At 56.8% G+C, this 18,841-nt stretch overlaps 1 non-coding gene and 1 pseudogene across 1 annotated transcript; both read right to left on the bottom strand.

The window, feature by feature from the left end:
- Positions 1-1,999: 1,999 nt before the first annotated feature.
- LOC142565182 (large subunit ribosomal RNA) lies at positions 2,000-12,746 on the bottom strand (annotated as a pseudogene).
- A 1,036-nt stretch (positions 12,747-13,782) lies between these two features.
- On the bottom strand, positions 13,783-13,935 carry LOC142565194 (5.8S ribosomal RNA). The gene has a single exon (XR_012824860.1). It is a non-coding gene; the product is annotated as a 5.8S ribosomal RNA (ribosomal RNA).
- Between the last annotated feature and the right edge of the window lie 4,906 nt (positions 13,936-18,841).

Below are 18,841 nucleotides of genomic sequence, written 5' to 3'. Positions count from 1 at the left end.
GGCGTGTACACCGAGCGCCAAACGATGGGGGCAGAAGCGCGCGCAGCAAGCGGACAACACGATAAAGGGAGGAGGGAAGAGATAGCAGCAACTGACTGATGCCGCTGACGCCGATAGTGAGGCAACCCCAGCTGCGGAGTTGGTTTCAGGGACAACGCCGCCGATGCCGACACAAACAATATGATACCCTCGCTTCCGCAGCGCTAAGAACCAGGTCTAGCCGTGGGAAGGTGGTCACGTATTCGTCGACGTGCCGGGGCCTACGTGAAATAACCGGCGCGTCGGCAACTGAAGAGCACCCTATCCGCCACACAAGAACAGGGGGGGGACCCTTTCCTCCTCTTTCTGCATAGCGGCGATGGTGTTCTATGCAGTCACGTTATCTTGACTCTCTAGCGGCGTCAGCGGCATCCAGCGGTATCAGTCTGTCGCTGCTAGCGCTGGGGGGATGAAAGGGGGGCGGAGCTGGTTACGAGGCCGACGACAACGCCGACGACGACGCGAAACCCAGGAACGGACGCCAAAGAGCTGCGCTCTAAAATAAAAACGACTGCACAAATTAGGTTTTCCCATACTGGATGGTTTCGATCAGCTTTTGAACAGCTGTTCTTTAAATTGAGTTGGCGTCGACTGCGTAGGTGCGGGCACCTGTTGTTAAGGATTTTTGTAAATGGCATCATTACTGGATAGATGCGGACGTCTGCGTGACGTATGAAACAGTCTGTTCAATTGAGGATCAAGGGAGGACCCCCCCCCCCCCCTCCAAAAAAAATCATGTCGTGGTGAGAGAAGTGGCAGATGAGTACTATTATCGGGAGAAAGTGAAAGGAAAACCGCCTCGTACTAAGGAGCCGCTCCTCTTAAATATGAAGCTCCAAACAAGTTTTTTCTTGAGACACTCTATAAAGTTATACACAGCTCCAGCACCCGTACACGAAGACAAATGTCCAAACTGGAAAGAAAGCATGAAATTCGCGGCGCCCGTTTGCTGTGAAACAACGGGCAACATTACGCAAAGTCCGCTACCACGTCAGCCGGGGCGGCAACGGAGAGCACCAAACTCCCGCGCTTAAGCCAAGCAGCGAGTAAAAACGCTCGGCGCTTAAGCCACACGGGGAATAAAACTGAGGCCACGGGACTGTTGCTCAAATTGTGTGTAGTCCGGTAGGCGCCGGTCTGTCGGCGCCTGCGTGCGGCTAAGTCCGCAACCACGTCAGCCGAGGCGGCGACGGAGACCACCAAACGCCCGCGCTTAAGCCCGAAAATGCTCGGTGCTTAAGCCAAGTAGCGAGTGAAAATGCCCGGCGCTTAAGCCACACGGCGACTAAAACTGAGGCCACGGGACTGTTGCTCAAACTTTGTGTAGTCCGGTCGGCGCCGGTCTGTCCGCGCCTGCGCGCGGCAAAGTCCGCAACCACGTCAGCCGGCGCGGCGAACAAAAAAAAAAAAGCTGCCCCCCCCCTGTTCTAGCGTGCGCGAGGCGGCAGTCAACGCCGGCCTCGCCGTTATAGCCCCAGGAGGAACACGAGGTTCTTCTCTGAAGTCTCTTTCTCGTCGACTGGAACAGGAAATGGCGTGCATATTTGCAACTCGCCAACACACATCGCCCCCGAAAATCGGCCGGTTCGAGACGCAACCGCACCATTCTTCTGTCGGGAGCGCGGCTTTCGACGATGCCGAAAGCCGCTGCAAACGTGTCTGCAAAGCACCCTCTTGCGCCAGCAAGTCTGACCCCGCTTCAAGCGGAGCCACATTGCGACAACGGTCCCCTTCCGTTTCGCCTTTTGCTGCACGGAGTTGCGACGGAGCGAACAAAGAAAATAAAAAAAATAGGCTGCGCTTTACGGCAACCGTTTCGTGCGAGTCCTGCCGCCGGCAAAGAGCTCGCTCCTCCTCTGTGGTCCGTCTCACACGAGAGGACCCAACGGTCTTCGCACCTGTCGGCACTGCGATCGCTTGCTTGCTCGGGAAGGATGTACGTTTCAGTTGTGTACCGCGGACAAACCTTCCAGTCAGAGGCTAAGCCTCAATAGGTCGCAGTGTGGTGGCTGCTCTACTACTTACGACACCACGACAGGTACCTAAGTCGTCTTCAGACGATTTGACACTGCAGCGATTCAGGCCAGCCATAGCCCCGGAGAGCGACCAGTGGCCTCGACAATACTCGGCCTCCGGTGTAGCACTCTCTGGGTTCATTTGGCGTCATCGAGCCGGGAAGCGCGGCAGCCCGCCGCGCTCGACCCGGCGCTAATCTTACCCGCTTTCGCCGCAAGTGCACACGATATCGTTGCGGTGCTTAGACGGGATTCTGACTTAGAGGCGTTCAGTCGTAATCCCATGGATGGTAGCTTCGCACCACTGGTCTCTCGACCAAGCACGTGAACCAAGTGTCCGAATCTGCGGTTCCTCTCGTACTGAGCAGAATTACTATCGCAACGACCGGTCATCAGTAGGGTAAAACTAACCTGTCTCACGACGGTCTAAACCCAGCTCGCGTTCCCTGTTAGTGGGTGAACAATCCAACGCTTGGCGAATTCTGCTTCGCAATGATAGGAAGAGCCGACATCGAAGGATCAAAAAGCGACGTCGCTATGACCGCTTGGCCGCCACAAGCCAGTTATCCCTGTGGTAACTTTTCTGACACCTCTTGCTTAAAACTCTTAAAGCCAAAAGGATCGAGGGGCCCCGCTTTCGCGGTCTCGAATCGTACTGAAATTCAAGATCAAGCAAGCATTTGCCCTTTTGCTCTACGCGAGGTTTCTGTCCTCGCTGAGCTCGCCTTAGGACACCTGCATTACCGTTTGACAGATGTACCGCCCCGGATTTCGTCTGTTCCCCGAAAAGAAAAACAAACTAAAAAAAAGTGGGGAGACCCGTACCTACTGAAAGCAATAACGGGTTTAAAGCCAATTAAATATAAAAAATGAGGGTTGGTAACCCAAAGGACGAATTGAAGGTAAAAGCCAATTGGAAAAAGAAATAGTGGGCACGGTAACTGCAGGTGTCCCAAAGTTCCTTCGGCGAGGACAGAAAACCCCGCATAAAGCGTTTATTCAAGTAATGTAGAAGGTGACTCGATGACGAGATGACAGAGACCAGGTGCCCGATGTGGGTATGGCCTGGGTCGGCCTGGGACTTCCGAAAGCAGGAAAGACTGGATGCCTGTGCTGAAGAACACTGTAAAACTTGAAAAATGAATCAGTGGTAACTCTACTGGTCCAATATGGATGGACCAGTAGAATGTACGTTGGCGATCAAAGGATAATTAATGAGACAACTCAGAATATTATGAAATTTTAGTTGGATATAAATGTTAGTGCTGAATGGGGCACTGAGATATGACTGTCCTTTATTGTGGGCAACTGCCCCCCCCCCATGCACGCACGGACCAGCTGGGAAGCAGGGCGCACGTGGATGTACAGAGTGGTCGCCGTGGATGGTTTTTTTTTGTTTTTTTTTTTTGAAAAAGACTGGTAATACTGATTAGCCGAGTCGAGATATACGTCGAACTAGCCACTTACTGTAAACTGCACCTATTGTGTCTGTCTGTCTGGAAACAGCAGCTGCCCCTCCCATCCACATCCTGAAAAGCGGGAAGTTAGGACTCCGTGGCGGCCGAAAGTTGTTTTACAATAGAATGAAGAAAGAAAACTAAAAAGTAATGGAAAGAAGTAAGGGATAATCTAGGTGACACACCTATAAGGGTGCGAAACATTTCGTGAGCTTTGTGCTAAGTGTGGGCTGAGTTATGATCTAGTACGATCAGGCCTTATGCAATACATTTGAACAGGTACCCGACTGACACAGCACCGCGAAGCCAGCCCAGAGCCCCGCGGCACCGCGACACGTGCGAAACCCCGGTCCCCTGGATGCGCACAGATTAATCAGGCAGGCAATTGTCGGCTGCTGAAGGTAATGACTTAAACGAGCCCACGCAGGTGTGTAATAATGAGCTCGTTTTGCAGGCATTCGTGCGCCTGTTTGCTCTTGTCAACGGTTTCCTTCTAATGCCCGTCGGGTAGGCGCGCAGCGCGGACGCGACGGCAGGCCCGCCGCCCGCCCACACGAATGAATGGCGCTCGACACCCTGTCGAGATGGGAACAGCAAAGGTCAGCATGGGCCTATAAATTAATTGTAAAATGCGTGTTCCGGCGCATTCTGGGTGGGCATTGCCAGAATGCTTTACGAGGGAGATCAGGCAGGAGCTGAAGCCCTGTCTGGTAAGACTTGCGACCTAGCCACCAACAAGGTATGGAAGGGCATTCGGGTCGCCATCTGTCACACGTGTGTGAACCTGGATGAGACTACTGATGCCGAGTGCAAGACGAGTAGGGCGTACTCGTAATTGGCCTTTGACGTCGGAGCCGATTAGGCGCCCGCATGCCCCTCCGAGTCGCTGGAGGAAGGGTCCGCCACGACCCCCAGCCGTCCGGGTACGTGCATCAAGGACTGGAAGAGGTTGGCAGCAGTATAAGCTGACCCATCCCTTTGCCGGAGCAAAGTTGACGGCCGTCCCAGTCGCTGGATTTAGTGTCAGCCACGACATTGGGCATGCACGTCTGGCCGTGCGTTGGCACCCGAGATGTTGACCGGCATACACCCTCGAAATGTAAAGTTGGGCATCCAAAACAGGAGCCTACAGCCTGTAGAACAAGATGCTCCAACGCAGCTGCACTTGGAACGGAGACGCATGCGATGGTGTATGGGAGGAAATTAAATTGGTATTCTACTCATTCATAGAAACGTGTGGCAGACAGCGCGACCTACGACGCATCCACCCGCGGGCCGCCCCGCGGATAATCCGGCAACGAGCCACCAATAAGGTGAGCCATTCGAATAAGAATTGCCCGGTTTCGCTTAGGCCCCAAAATATGCTTGTATGAGGTCGCGTCAAGACGGCCCCCCGGCACGCCCGCAAGCTGCCTCGCGAGTGCCGCCGTAATGTGGCATTCAGTCAGATAGTGTTCAAAAGATTGGCAGACCAGCCCACAGGCGCACAAGGCATGGGGAGCGAGATTGAAACGTTTAAGGTAATATGGGAAGCGGCCGTGTTTAGTAATAATTTGAACTAAGGATTTATGAGGGGGAAAAAAGACAGGTATAGATTTAATTTCAGGTGTCCACAAGTATGTAGCCATACTGGCGTTCTCCGTGGCCCATTCGCTTTGCCAGTCGTGTTTCATCTGCTGGTAAAATTTTGTCCTAAGAGAACGGATAGATAGAGGAGCACTGCGCGATACGCCGTATTGCGCAGCACTCGCTGCCGCTTCATCCGCCAGTTCATTGCCTAGTACGCCTGAGTGACCCCGTACGTAGTATAATTTGATCTCTGTAATTGTTGACAAATTGCTGAGGGTAAGCGCCGGCAGATGGATAGGCGGCCGAACTTTATTAAAAGCTTTCTGGAAAGGTACACCAAAGATATTCTTTTTCGAGCACTCTTGACAAAATCGTTTAACGGCACTCTACTGTGCCTGGGCGATATATTGCCTGTATGTGCCCCGCGCCCGAGTAAACAGGGCCCGCAACTGTGCCCGTATGGCCGGGTCACGTGCCAGCTGGTAACGACGTCGCATGGCACGTACCCTGTTTCGTTCCACCCCCAGTTCCGGGGTCCACCAGGAGTTTGGAGTACGTGGGCCATGTTTGGTAAAGCGGGAGTTATGGTGGATCAGGTGGTTATAAATGGTGTAGAAATTTGATAGAATGAACGCAAGGGCGTCACCGGAGCGGATGTCAGCGCCTTGAACCAGTGAAAACCAAGGCATGTCCCGAAGGGCTTGGAGAACACGGGCGCGGCCTGCAAGTGTCAATCGCCTCAACGGAGGTGGCTTTTGCAAACTAAATCCGAATTCTATATGTTTATGTTCTGCGAGGCTTTCTTCATTACTGACATGCCATTGATATGCTAGAGGTGCCATCGAGGAACTGACCATGGTGATGTCAATCCAACTGGCATTATAATGATTTTCAAATGTAGGTGCAGATTGAGGGTCATTTAATAGCTGTAACCCGTGTTGACACATCAACTGCACCACCGCTGCGCCCCGACTGTCGCACCCTCCGCGGCCCCAAAGAGTATGTTTTGCGTTAAAATCACCAGCTATTATTGCCATGCCCGGCCCTATCTGGACAAGGCATTCAGTGATTCTATCTAAGTAGGTATCGATGTCGGTGTGCGGTGGTGCGTAGACCCCGATTACGGTAAACGCGACGGAATTAGATGAAACAGTTACCGCTACTACATGCGTGGAAATTGTGACTGGAAAACAATCATAACCATGTGCTGCACATAATATAGTCATTTTAGGATTATGTATTGCATTAAATTGAAGAATGCTAGTAGGAATACCAATGATCTCATTGGCTCGGACGTATGGGTCACTGATTATTGCAAATGAAATGTCCGAGGTTTCCATTGTCCTAATTAGAACCGCCATGGCGTGTTTTGTGTGGTCCAGATTCGCTTGTATGAATTTGAGTTTGGGATTGAAAGCCATCATGAAAGGTGAAACAATACAGCATTAATCTGAGCAGGTAACAGTATGCACCTGTTAGTATGCGGTCGCGGTTCACCGCTCTCTTGTTGGCCGCTATCCGTTCTATGATGCCACCTAGTTAGCCACAATACGCGTTCACCGCACACCTCTCGTGGCATGCGACGTTGCCCCCCGCACCGCCCCGCAGTGCAGTGCGCTTGGGGATTGCGATACCTGACATCACACAGGAGGGACGCGCAACGGGGTTCACTGGGAATGCTGGAACATTCAGTAGGTCGAGCGAGAGGAACGAGTGCGCTGCTTGCACCCCGCTCTGGCTCAATGTCAAACTCCCCGCCTGACACTGTCCTCGGAACAGGTCGCGCAGGCCCGACCGGCACCGCCCCGAAGGGAGACCGGGGGCCCATCGCTTGGCGCTAGAAGCGTGGACAACTCAATGGTCCGCTTCCCGCTCCACCGAGTAAGTAAAGAAACGATGAGAGTAGTGGTATTTCACTGGCGGCCACGAGGACCCCGCCGAAACGAGGCCGTATCCCGTGACCTCCCACTTATGCTACACCTCTCATGTCTCTTCACAGAGTCAGACTAGAGTCAAGCTCAACAGGGTCTTCTTTCCCCGCTGATTTTGCCAAGCCCGTTCCCTTGGCTGTGGTTTCGCTAGATAGTCGATAGGGACAGAAAGTGAGAGAGGCACAAAGGAGAGATGCCGTGGGAATCTCGTTAATCCATTCATTCGCGTCACTAATTATATGACGAGGCATTTGGCTATTCCTTCTAGTTTCCACCCCATGATGGTCGAGGTGGGATAGCCGGGCTACCGGCGACCTGTTTGTACCAGCAAAGAATCCTGTACTTAGTTGGGCCTAGAATTGTCCAGGCCTCAACAGAATAGACACGCTATTCGAAAAACCGCAGTGTCCAGATCGTTAATCCGGCAGCCCCTCGTAACCTCCGGTGCAGGGTTCACCAATTTCACAGTCTGCATTTAGTTGTTGGGTTGGACACATAGACCGCAGGGACGCCCCCGGGTCAGACATGGGGCTTACGTCCAGACAGCGCCGTTTCCCATGGGTGAATCTCACCCAATTGTTCGGGCGTAGCCACAGCACCATGCAACCGCCCCAAACGAATCGCAGTAGCATTATGCCACCACTGGCGGTTTCGGTCGGCTCACAAGACCGTCCTCCACCGCTCATGCAGAGATGTCCAGTTCTGCTACCAAGGCACATCCCCTGCACCGGGATTGCAGGGGGGGTAGACGACCCACGCGCATTTTCTGGGCGCCAATACATCATTGGTTCCGCTTATATTGCCCCCCTGCTGCTGCAGCCGTCCGACCCCAGGCTCGCAGCACGAGCTCCCCCGCTTAGCCGTGCGGGCATCCGAAGCCACCCGCACGTTGCCCGTGACGCACCCCGTGGAGGTGGGGAGAGCTCATGTCCAGAGGCCGCGACTCCACCTGGGCTGGATTACACGGACACGCCACAATCCGCATCGTTCAGGCACCCCTGGACCTGAATGGTCGCCCTGGATGAATGGTCGCCGGCCTTTTCCCTGACCGACTTACGAGATGAATCGATTTCCGCACTGTGGCCTCCATTAGACTGGATTACAGGGGCGCGCAACCAACCCCCGGCCCTAACAGTACAGTTTGCACTCTCATTGAACTCACTCAAAGACGCCATTCCGTGCTGAGGCCTCCATGTAGCTAGATCACAGGGGTTCGCCAAGCCCCCCGGCCACTTCAGGCTGGTCTGGGAAATGCTCATGCCATGCTACCGCCGCCCTGATGCAGGCTTACAGTGGTCCGCCACAACCCCCGGCCGGTCTTCTGCCACTACAGTCTGAACTCAATCAGTCACTCATTCCATGCTACCGTCGCCCGGACGCAGGCTTACAGAGGTCCGCCACAACCCCCGGCCGGTCTTCTACCACGACAGTCTGAGCCAGGGACATCATTCCATGCTGAGGCCTCCATAGCTGGATTACAAGGGTCCGCAGCAACCCCCGGCCATTTCAGACATTGGTCTGCATTCACCGATTGAGAGTGCCCTGGTGAACTTTACCCTGGTGACTGTCCTTGATGTAAGTCGGTTGGTAGAGGAACGGCCGACATCATTCGTGAGTGAAACGATCAACGCCTTGCCCCCAGGCGATAGGTTACAGAGACTCGCCACAAGTCTCAGGCATGCACCAGCCTTGGCACTGTACATTGCCATGCACCTCAAGCGCCACAAGTATTGGCCCGCCAAAAAGTATCCCCCCGACCTTACACGGTTCGCTCAGGGCCGGGCGCCCTTCCCAGGACCTTTGCTCATACTGGGTGCAGCTCAGCATGTCGACCTACCGAGCCGCATTCCAGGGCCGGGTCGCTAGCCAGAGCTATACGTCCTGTAGCCGTTTACGTTGGGTCATCGTCGGGCCGAAGTCCTACCTTCGAGCGTGACGGCCCACCCTACTACTGTCACCTCGTTGGTCGTGTTCTGGGCAACCCACGTACTCGAGTAGGCGGGGGCGATAACTCCCCGAATGCCCCCCGTGAAAGGCACCTCTGCCAGGCGCCGAAGCGTCTTCGAGCTTGGTGATTCCCTTGTACACCAGGCCTATGGCTGAGAAGCCATCTCTCCCCACATTTATATAGCGGATGGGTTGACCGCCGGCCCTTTCCCAAAAGCGCCTCCCATGTGAGTGACAGGAGGCCTGAGTCCTGACACCAGGAACTCCCGATTGTCACCTTATGGTACTACTCCCAAACCCGAAGGCGTGGTTTCGCTTCCTCGCCCTCCTAGCCACTATGCAGTGTTGCCCGAGGCACCCACGAGGAGGGGGGGCGAGGTAAGACACAGGCAGCGCTTCCTTGATCGAGATCACCGGCTTGCATTACACGAGAGCGCCACCTCTCGCAGCGTAGTCACCTGTGACCTGTGTGGATCTCCTGCACCTCGGTGCGGCACCACACATGCAACCTAGCTCGAATTCACTTACGCAGCCTCCAATGAGCTGGATTACAGGGGCTCGCAAGGTCCCCCGGCTTTAGATGGCGAGGTCGTCCTGACACCTGGGATCTAGACGTACCTCGCCTCTCATCCCGAACCTACCTTTCGGATGGTTGTGTCGGCCTCCATGCTTAGATTACAAGGAGGCGCAACCCTCCCCGGCCTTAGGCACCACCTCTAGCATTGTGCTACTATCTGCCATCGACCGACGTGCACAGCCTCCAAGCTGGATTACAGAGGGTCGCCACACCCTCCAGCATCAATGCGCAACTGTCTGCCATTGACCGACGTGCACGGCCTCCAAGAAGCTGGATTACAGAGGGTCGCCACACCCTCCAGCGTCAGCTGCCAAGACGCAAGTGTACTCCTGACCAGGTCACACGGTTTATGCACACACACCGTGATGCCCCATCCATTTAGACGGGTGGAGACCCACCTGTGACTGGACCTACCACCCGAGCTCCGCTTGGATTACAGGACGACGCTGGACGTCCCGCTCGTAGCATGGAAGTACCAAGCCACAACGGCTCAAGAGCGTCATAGCTACTCCCGCCGTTTACCCGCTCTTTCTTGAATTTCTTCCCGTTGACATTCAGAGCACTGGGCAGAAGTTACATTGCGTCAGCACCGTCAACGGCCCTCGCAATGCTTTGTTTTAATTCCACAGTCGGATTCCCCCGGTCCGTGCCAGTTCTGAGTTGGCTGTTTTCTGCCGGCCGAAGCAAGAACCTCAGGCGCGAAGCCCACAGAAAATGCACAGCTGTGGCTTTCCACAGGAAGGTCCCGACGCTGGTCCGGGCTCGGCCGCACCGCTTTTTACGGCGGCGAGCCTCGCCCAGTCCCGGTGCAGTGCCGTTCCTGCTTCTGGACCCCAGCCTGATCGGCTCAGCCCTCAGAGCCAATCCTTTTCCCAAGGTTACGGATCCGTTTTGCCGACTTCCCTTACCTACATTGGTCTATCGACTAGAGGCTCTTCACCTTGGAGACCTGCTGCGGATGTGGGTACGGTCCGGCACGAAAATCACACTCCCTCACTCGGATTTTCAAGGGCCAACAGGAGCGCACCGGACAGCGCAAGAGCCGCACTGCTGTACGGAGCCACCGTTCCTATCTCGGGGTGAACCCATTCCAGGGACTTGATCTCCTTACAGAGAAAAGAAAACTCTTCCCGGCGCTCCCATCGGCGTCTCCGAGCTGGTTTGCGTTGCCGCACTGGGTCCCGAAGGACCGATCTCCGTAGCCGGGTTTGGGACTGTTAACCCGATTCCCTTTTGGTTGCAGCGGGGCGTCTCCGATTCACAGACTGAGCTGCACAAACGCGCCCGCTTCTGAAAGGATTTCTCCTTTCCCTAAGGACCGACTGACCCGTGTTCAACTGCTGTTCACATGGAACCCTTCTCCACTTCAGTCCTCAAGGTTCTCACTTGAGTATTTGCTACTACCACCAAGATCTGTACCAGCGGCGGCTCCAGGCGGGCTCACGCCCGACACCTTAAACGCCCACCGCTGCGGTCCTCCTACTCGTCGCGGCTTAGCACCCCCACATTTCGTGCTTTTCTGCCGGCGACGGCCGGGGATAGGCGCGACGCTAGAGCGCCATCCATTTTCGGGGTTAGTTGCTTCGGCAGGTGAGTTGTTACACACTCCTTAGCGGATTCCGACTTACATGGCCACCGTCCTGCTGTCTTAAGCAACCAACACCTTTCATGGGTTCTCATGAGCGTCCCGACTCGGGCGCCTTACACCGGCGTTTGGTTCATCCCACAGCGCCAGTTCTGCTTACCAAAACTGGCCGACTTGGCACTCCCGTCGCAGCGGGAGGCCTCAACCCAGAATGCCTCCCGTACACCCATTGAAAGTTTGAGAATAGCTTGAGGACGTTTCGACCCCAATGCCTCTAATGATTCGCTTTACCAGGTGTGACTGCTCTCCCATCGAGCGCCAGCTATCCTGAGGGAAACTTCGGAGGGAACCAGCTACTAGATGGTTCGATTGGTCTTTCGCCCCTATACCCAGGTCGGACGATCGATTTGCACGTCAGAATCGCTTCGGACCTCCACCAGAGTTTCCTCTGGCCTCGTCCTGCCCGGGCATAGTTCACCATCTTTCGGGTGCCAACGTGTGCGCTCTCGCTCCGCCCCGGCGACGAGTGAGCGCCTGGGACAGGCCGTTGCTGCTCCCTTTTTCGGACCCCTGTGCGGTTCGGGATCGCAACGCAGCCCGCAAGGGGCCTTCACGTTTCATTGCGCCATTGGGTTTCGAGAGACCCATTGACTCGCGCACATGTAAGACTCCTTGGTCCGTCTTTCAAGACGGGTCGGGTGGGTTACCGACCTACTCGCCGCAAACCACGATAGCGCCTCCGCGGGAGAATCGCCCCGCTCGCAGCGGCTTCTCGCCCGCCAACCCGCCACCACGGGACCAACCCGGACGACAGGAGACGACAAGCTTGCCCAGCGGGTTCTCCGCTCCGTTTCCGGAGGGCGTCATCGTTCGCGCCTCCCAATAGCCGGGAGAAGCCCATGGGGCCTGGACGGGGTGACGAACTTCTCGTGCACGGCGAGGTATAACTCCCGCGAGCCGTCCCCGAAGGGACAGGCAGGTCACCTCCATAGCCGGACTCAAAGTCGTACTTTTCCCATTGACCCGCGTCCGTCGCGGCGTTCTACCGGCGGTGGGAAGTGCGCACCCTAGAGACCGCGTCTGCGTGCCAGCAGGCGGAACAGCCCCCCGAAGGGGGCCGTTTACCCGACGCCGCCGGCTCCGCGGTCTTCCGGAGACTGAATCCCACCGCTTTCGAGCTTCCACGGCCCACCCGTTTTACTCTAAGCGGTTTCACGTACTCTTGAACTCTCTCTTCAAAGTTCTTTTCAACGTTCCCTCACGGTACTTGTGAACTATCGGTCTCTCGGTCGTATTTAGCCTTAGATGGAGTTTACCACCCACTTAGGGCTGCACTCTCAAGCAACCCGACTCACGGGAGGCTTCATCCCGGGCGCGCAACGGCGGAGACGGGCCTGGCACCCACTCTGGGACAAGCCCCTGTCAGGGGGACTTGCACCGTCGCAAACACCCGAGAACGTCGCCTCCCATACACCACATTTCCCGACAACCTGCAAGGACGGGGGATTTGGTGCTGGGCTCGGTCCCGTTTCGCTCGCAGCTACTCGGGGAATCCCTGTTGGTTTCTTTTCCTCCGCTTAGTGATATGCTTAAATTCAGCGGGTTGTCTCGCCTGATCTGAGATCGACAACGGATACATCGCTTTCGCCCATTCCGGCACGACCGAGTACGACGCTCTGCCACGTCCTTGCGGACGAGGCTGGCAGGCGGCACAAAGCCTGCGCGCGTGCGTCATACGAGCGGTATGCCGAAAAGGACTCGACACGTTCGAAAACCCAGCGCCAACCGAGTACGACGCCCTACCACGTCCTTCGCCCAACACGGAGCTACTTATAGACGAGGCTGCACGCGTGCGGCGCACGAGCAGTAAGCGACCGTGTCTGAAGCCCAAACACCACCGAGGCAAAGATCGCCTTAGCAGCGCGCCGCTTCAGCAGGCACTGCAGGGACGACTAAAACCTGGCGGGGGGCATCGTCTCGTGTAGCGTCGCCCCTGCCCCAACTGGAGTGGCCCAGTCTGTAGGGGACAGAGACTGCGAAGCACTTGGACCGACGGCGGACTACGACGGAACGCGTCATTTCGGCCAACGCTCTCGAATTAGACATTTTCCGTTTCTCGGCAATTTCTGCGCTGTGCCGTGCTCTTCTCGCTCGCAGACGGCGCTATCGCGTCGAACCGCTTTCGGGGGCCACCCTTCTCCTCCCCGCTTCTCGCAAGAATCTCCAGATTCCTGCGACGAAGCCCGGAAGGGATGCCCACACAGCTGCGGTGACACGAACGAGCGACCAGCTCTGGAGCTCGACGTACTCCGAAGGCAAACAACGCAAATTGCGATCGCTTCCGACTCTCTCGCAAACGTGCGCGCTACATGGCAGCGGACGTTGTCACCTCGCGCTTGGACCGCTGTTTCCCTGCAGGTATCCGACACCATCCTGCGGCGGTCTTGCTAGAGGCGCGCACACGTCACGCTGCAGTAGATTATAATGCCTCGTTTCCGTCTCTTCGAAGATTTGGCACAACGGCTCGCCACCGTCTCCTTCTTTGTGAGGTTGCTGGCGCGTGGCATTAGCACTCAACGTACTGTCCATGATGCCGACGCGGTTAAAACGAGTCGACGGACGCACGTTCCCTGTGCGCCGAAGGCTCTCTTGATATGTGATCCGACCCTCAGACAGACGAAGCCAAGGGAAGACCCAAGGCCGCAATGTGCGTTCAAAGAATCAGTGCTCAGTGTGTCCTGCAATTCACACCAAGTCTCGCAGCTGGCTGCGTTCTTCATCGATCCGAGAACCGAGTGAGACACCGCTTAGAGTCGTGAAAAATAGTTTGTTCAATTCAGTACAGTACAACCAGGGTTTCAGGCACGTGGCGTCTCCCTGTGTGTGGTTTCGAATAGCGCCTTTCGGCGTGTGCTCTTTCGGTGTGCGTACTCGCGCAGCTCTCCAAAACCACTCGGCCAGTGCCACTGCGCACGAGCCACAAGTCTACTTGAGGCGGAAGACGAAGCCAGCAAGTGCTTGGCCGCAAGTGCGTTCGAATCCGGGACTACGGTCCCTCGTCTGTCCGTACTTTTCCTCTTTCGACGTGTGGCGCCTTCCCAAAGCGCACAAGTCCGCTAACCGCAGAACGCTTCCGACGTAGCAAAGCCGCGTTTCCTTCGGTACTTCGCAGCAATGCCGCCTTTCCCTCGGCGGCGGGCAAATAGCCTGCAGACGTCGTCGCATTGAACCGCGATCTCGGGCACCTCGCGCGTCACGAGCAGGAGCCGACTGGCCGCCGCCGGCCCTGTCGGGCTCGGCGGCATTTGCCGCGGAGGACGGGAGAGCGCTTTAGGCCACAGTTCCTTCCGTACTTGGCAGCCGCACCTTCATACCGCCAGTTCCATGACCGACCGAGCGCCACACCGTTCCTTTAGTACTTGGGCAGCAAGAAAGTCGGGTCGTTACTCCATACTCGCCGCAGGAAGCGACCGGCAGCCGCCAGCCTTTTCAGACTCGCTGCAACCAAAAGGGAATCGGGTTAACAGTCCCGAACCCGGCTACGGAGATCGGTCCTTCGGGACCCAGTGCGGCAATGCAAACCAGCTCGGAGACGCCGATGGGAGCCCCGGGAAGTTTTCTTTTCTCTGTAAGGAGATCGAGTCCCTGGAATGGTTTCACCCCGAGATAGGGACGGGGGCTCCGTAGAGCAGTGCGGCTCTTGCGCTGTCCGGTGCGCTCCTGTCGGCCCTTGAAAATCCGAGTGAGGGAGTGTGATTTTCGTGCCGGACCATACCCACATCCGCAGCAGGTCTCCAAGGTGAACAGCCTCTAGTCGATAGACCAATGTAGGTAAGGGAAGTCGGCAAAACGGATCCGTAACCTTGGGAAAAGGATTGGCTCTGAGGGCTGAGCCGGTCGCGCTGGGGTCCAGAAGCAGGAACGGCACTGCACGGGGCTTGGCGAGGCTCGCCGCCGTAAAAAGCGGTGCGGCCGAGCCCGGACCAGCGTCGGGACCTTCCTGTGGAAAGCCACAGCTGTGCATTTTCCGTGGGCTTCGCGCCTGAGGTTCTTGCTTCGGCCGGCAGAAAACAGCCAACTCAGAACTGGCACGGACCGGGGGAATCCGAGTGTCTAATTAAAACAAAGCATTGCGAGGGCCGTTGACGGTGCTGACGCAATGTGATTTCTGCCCAGTGCTCTGAATGTCAACGTGAAGATATTCAAAAAAGCGCGAGTAAACGGTGGGAGTAGCTATGACCCTCTTGTGGCAGAAGTCGTGGCAGAAGACCGGCCGGGGGTTGTGGCGGACCTCTGTAAGCCTGCATCCGGGCGGCGGTAGCATGGAATGAGTGACTGATTGAGCTCAGACTGTAGTGGCAGAAGACCGGACGGGGGTTGTGGCGGACCTCTGTAAGCCTGCATCAGGGCGGCGGTAGCATGGCATGAGCATTTCCCAGACCAGCCTGAAGTGGCCGGGGGGCTTGGCAAACCCCTGTGATCTAGCTACATGGAGGCCTCAGCATGGAATGGCGTCTTTGAGTGAGTTCAATGAGAGTCCAAACTGTACTGTTAGGGCCAAGGGTTAGTTGCGCGCCCCTGTAATCCAGTCTAATGGAGGCCACAGTGCGGAAGTCGATTCATCTCGTAAGTCGGTCAGGGAAAAGGCCGGCAACCATTCATGGTCCAGGGGTGCTTAACGATGCGGATTGTGGCGTGTCCGTGTAATCCAGCCCAGGTGGAGTCGCGGCCTCTGGACATGAGCTCTCCCCACCTCCACGGGGTGCGTCACGGGCAAAGTGCGGGTGGCTTCGGATGCCCGCACGGCTAAGCGGGGGAGCTCGTGCTGCGAGCCTGGAGTCGGAGGGCTGCAGCAGCAGGGGGGGCAATATAAGCGGAACCAATGATGTATTGGCGCCCAGCAAATGTGCGTGGGTCGTCTACCCCCCCTGCAATCCCGGTGCAGGGGATGTGCCTTGGTAGCAGAACTGGACATCTCTGCATGAGCGGTGGAGGCCGGTCTTGTGAGCCGACCGAAACCGCCAGTGGTGGCATAATGCTACTGCGATTCGTTTGGGGCGGTTGCATGGTGCTGTGGCTGCGCCCGAACAATCGTGTGAGATTCACCCATGGGAAACGGCGCTGTCTGGACGTACGCCCCATGTATGACCCGGGGGGCGTCCCTGCGGTCTATGCGGCCAACCCAACACCTAAATGCAGACTTTGAAATTGGTGAACCCTGCACCGGAGGTGACGAGGGGCTGCCGGATTAACGATCTGGACACTACGGTTTTTCGAATAGCGTGTCTATTCTGTTGAGGCCTGGACAATTCTAGGCCCAACTAAGTACAGGATTCTTTCCTGGTACAAACTGGTCGCCGGTAGCCCGGCTATCCCACCTCGACCATCATGGGGTGGAAACTAGAAGGAATAGCCAAATGCCTCGTCATCTAATTAGTGATGCGCATGAATGGATTAACGAGATTCCCACTGTCGCTATCTACTATCTAGCGAAACCACAGCCAAGGGAAAGGGCTTGGCAAAATCAGCGGCGAAAGAAGACCCTGTTGAGCTTGACTCTAGTCTGACTCTGTGAAGAGACATGAGAGGTGTAGCATAAGTGGGAGGTCACGGGATACGGCCTCGTTTCGGCGGGGTCCTCGTGGCCGCCAGTGAAATGCCACTACTCTCATCGTTTCTTTACTTACTCGGTGGAGCGGGAAGCGGACCATTGAGTTGTCCACGCTTCTAGCGCCAAGCGATGGGCCCCCGGTCTCCCTTCGGGGCGGTGCCGCTCGGGCCTGCGCGACCTGTTCCGAGGACAGTGTCAGGCGGGGAGTTTGACTGGGGCCTCCTTGAGTGCAAAGCAGGCGGACGAATTGCGGGCGCAATTCCGGACGGCATACAGCAAGGCCCTCGCAGTTTTTCGCTGCCATGTTCGCGCGGCCAAGACCTCGCCCCTCCGCGGGTGGTATTCTAGTTGTACGCGGCGCTCCATCTTTTCCGCCGCGTATCGGGAAGCGTTCTGCAGGGCGCGCCCGCGACAGTGTTTGCCGCCGCTCGAGCTGCCGGACGGTACCCGCACGACTACACACCTAGAGTCGGCGGCCCTCCTACTGAAGACGCACGTGGCGATCGATGATCCCTCCTCTGACGGGCCCTGCCGCGCAGAAATCAAGGTGCTCGCGGCGTCGCCCTATTGTACGTGGGTACGCGACGCGCCTTTTACGGCAGCCGAATTGCAATGTGTCCTTCGCAAAACGATGGACGCATCAGCACCCGGGCCGGATAAGATTAAGCCCTATATAATCAAGGGGCTCGCGCGGTCGCATAGCGCTTTTCTGCTCGGGCTCTTCAAGGCGGCGCTTGCGTTGGGATACTTCCCCCGTTTCTGGCGTACGGGGAGAATCATCTTCCTCCCGAAACCGCAGCGCGCGCCCGAATTACCCACCTCATAGAGGCCGATGTGTCACGTCGGCACTGGGCAAGGTGCTTGAGCGCCTCTTGAACGGCCGGTTATATTATTTTTTGAAGAGCGGCGGACACCTGCACGAACAACAATACGGGTTTACCCACGGCAGGAGCGCTGTCATGGCTTTATATGCATTAAAGACCCGCCTGCTTGCACTCAAGGAGGCCAAGACACCGGCCATTCTAATGTCGCTGGATTTTCGCGGCGCCTTCGATAGCGTGTGGCACCCCCTCGTCCTTAAATTCTTTCGGGACCGGGGGCTTCCGACCAACTTATACCATCTCCTTCGTTCTTTCCTCGAGGACCGCCGTGTGGAGTTCACCTCCCACGCGGGCGCGGTCGAGGCCAGGCCGTCGTTGGGTAGCCCTCAGGGTTCGCCACTGTCTCCACTTTTGTGGAACGTCATCGTACATGGGCTCCTCGAGCTTCCCATGCCCGCCGGAGTGACCGCCCAGGCGTACGCCGACGACACAATTCTTGTCATTTCGGCTAAGACGCGTGACGGGCTCGGCGCGGTGGGCTCGGAGGCTCTTCGGCGAGTGGTAGCATGGGCTGCGAGCGTCAAGGTCTCCCTAAACATCGATACGTCTTACTGTGTTCTATTTTCTCATGGGCATGGCGGCATGGAACGCGTCCACCCTACCATCCGCCTGGGCACTTCGGGCAGAGGCCTGAAATTCGTGGAGGCCCTCAAGGTCTTAGGCGTGACTTTTGACAGGCGCCTCCACTTTTTTCAACATGCCGACAGCCTCAAGGAGAAGGCCGAACATCTGGCCTGCCGGGCACTGACGTTCGTGCAAATGCAGGGTACCCTGCAGCCGGCGGCATTACACCTTTACCATCAGGTGATGCTGCCGGCCCTCACGTACGCGTCGGCAGTGTGGTGGTCTGCCAAGCCTGACTGCAGACTCAGCGCCCGCGTAACAACCATGCAGCGCATGATCCTGCTGGCGTTGTCGGGCGCGTATCGGACGACGCGCACGGCTTCCCTTCAGGTTTTAATGAAGGTGCCGCCACTGTCGCTTGAGCTAGACAGGACCGCGGCGGAATTTCGGCTCTTCGGGCTGCGCGAGGCCGTCGAGTTCGGCGACCTCGCGTTCTCCCCGCGCGATATCCTCTACCCCGCCGATCCTTGGAGAGTACACCCGGCCTCGACGCGAGCATTTTCGTTTGCGCAACTGTCGTCGGCGGAGGCGCGCAGCAGGTCGCGTGCCGCGGGCCTTCATGTGTTCACCGACGGCTCCTACACGCCGCACTCATCGGGCGCCGC

This window comes from Dermacentor variabilis, chromosome 11 (genome assembly GCF_050947875.1).
Source record: "Dermacentor variabilis isolate Ectoservices chromosome 11, ASM5094787v1, whole genome shotgun sequence".
NCBI lineage: Eukaryota > Metazoa > Arthropoda > Arachnida > Ixodida > Ixodidae > Dermacentor > Dermacentor variabilis.
The sequence above is the reverse complement of the archived record's forward strand: the minus strand, read 5'-3'. Positions and strand labels throughout refer to the sequence as shown.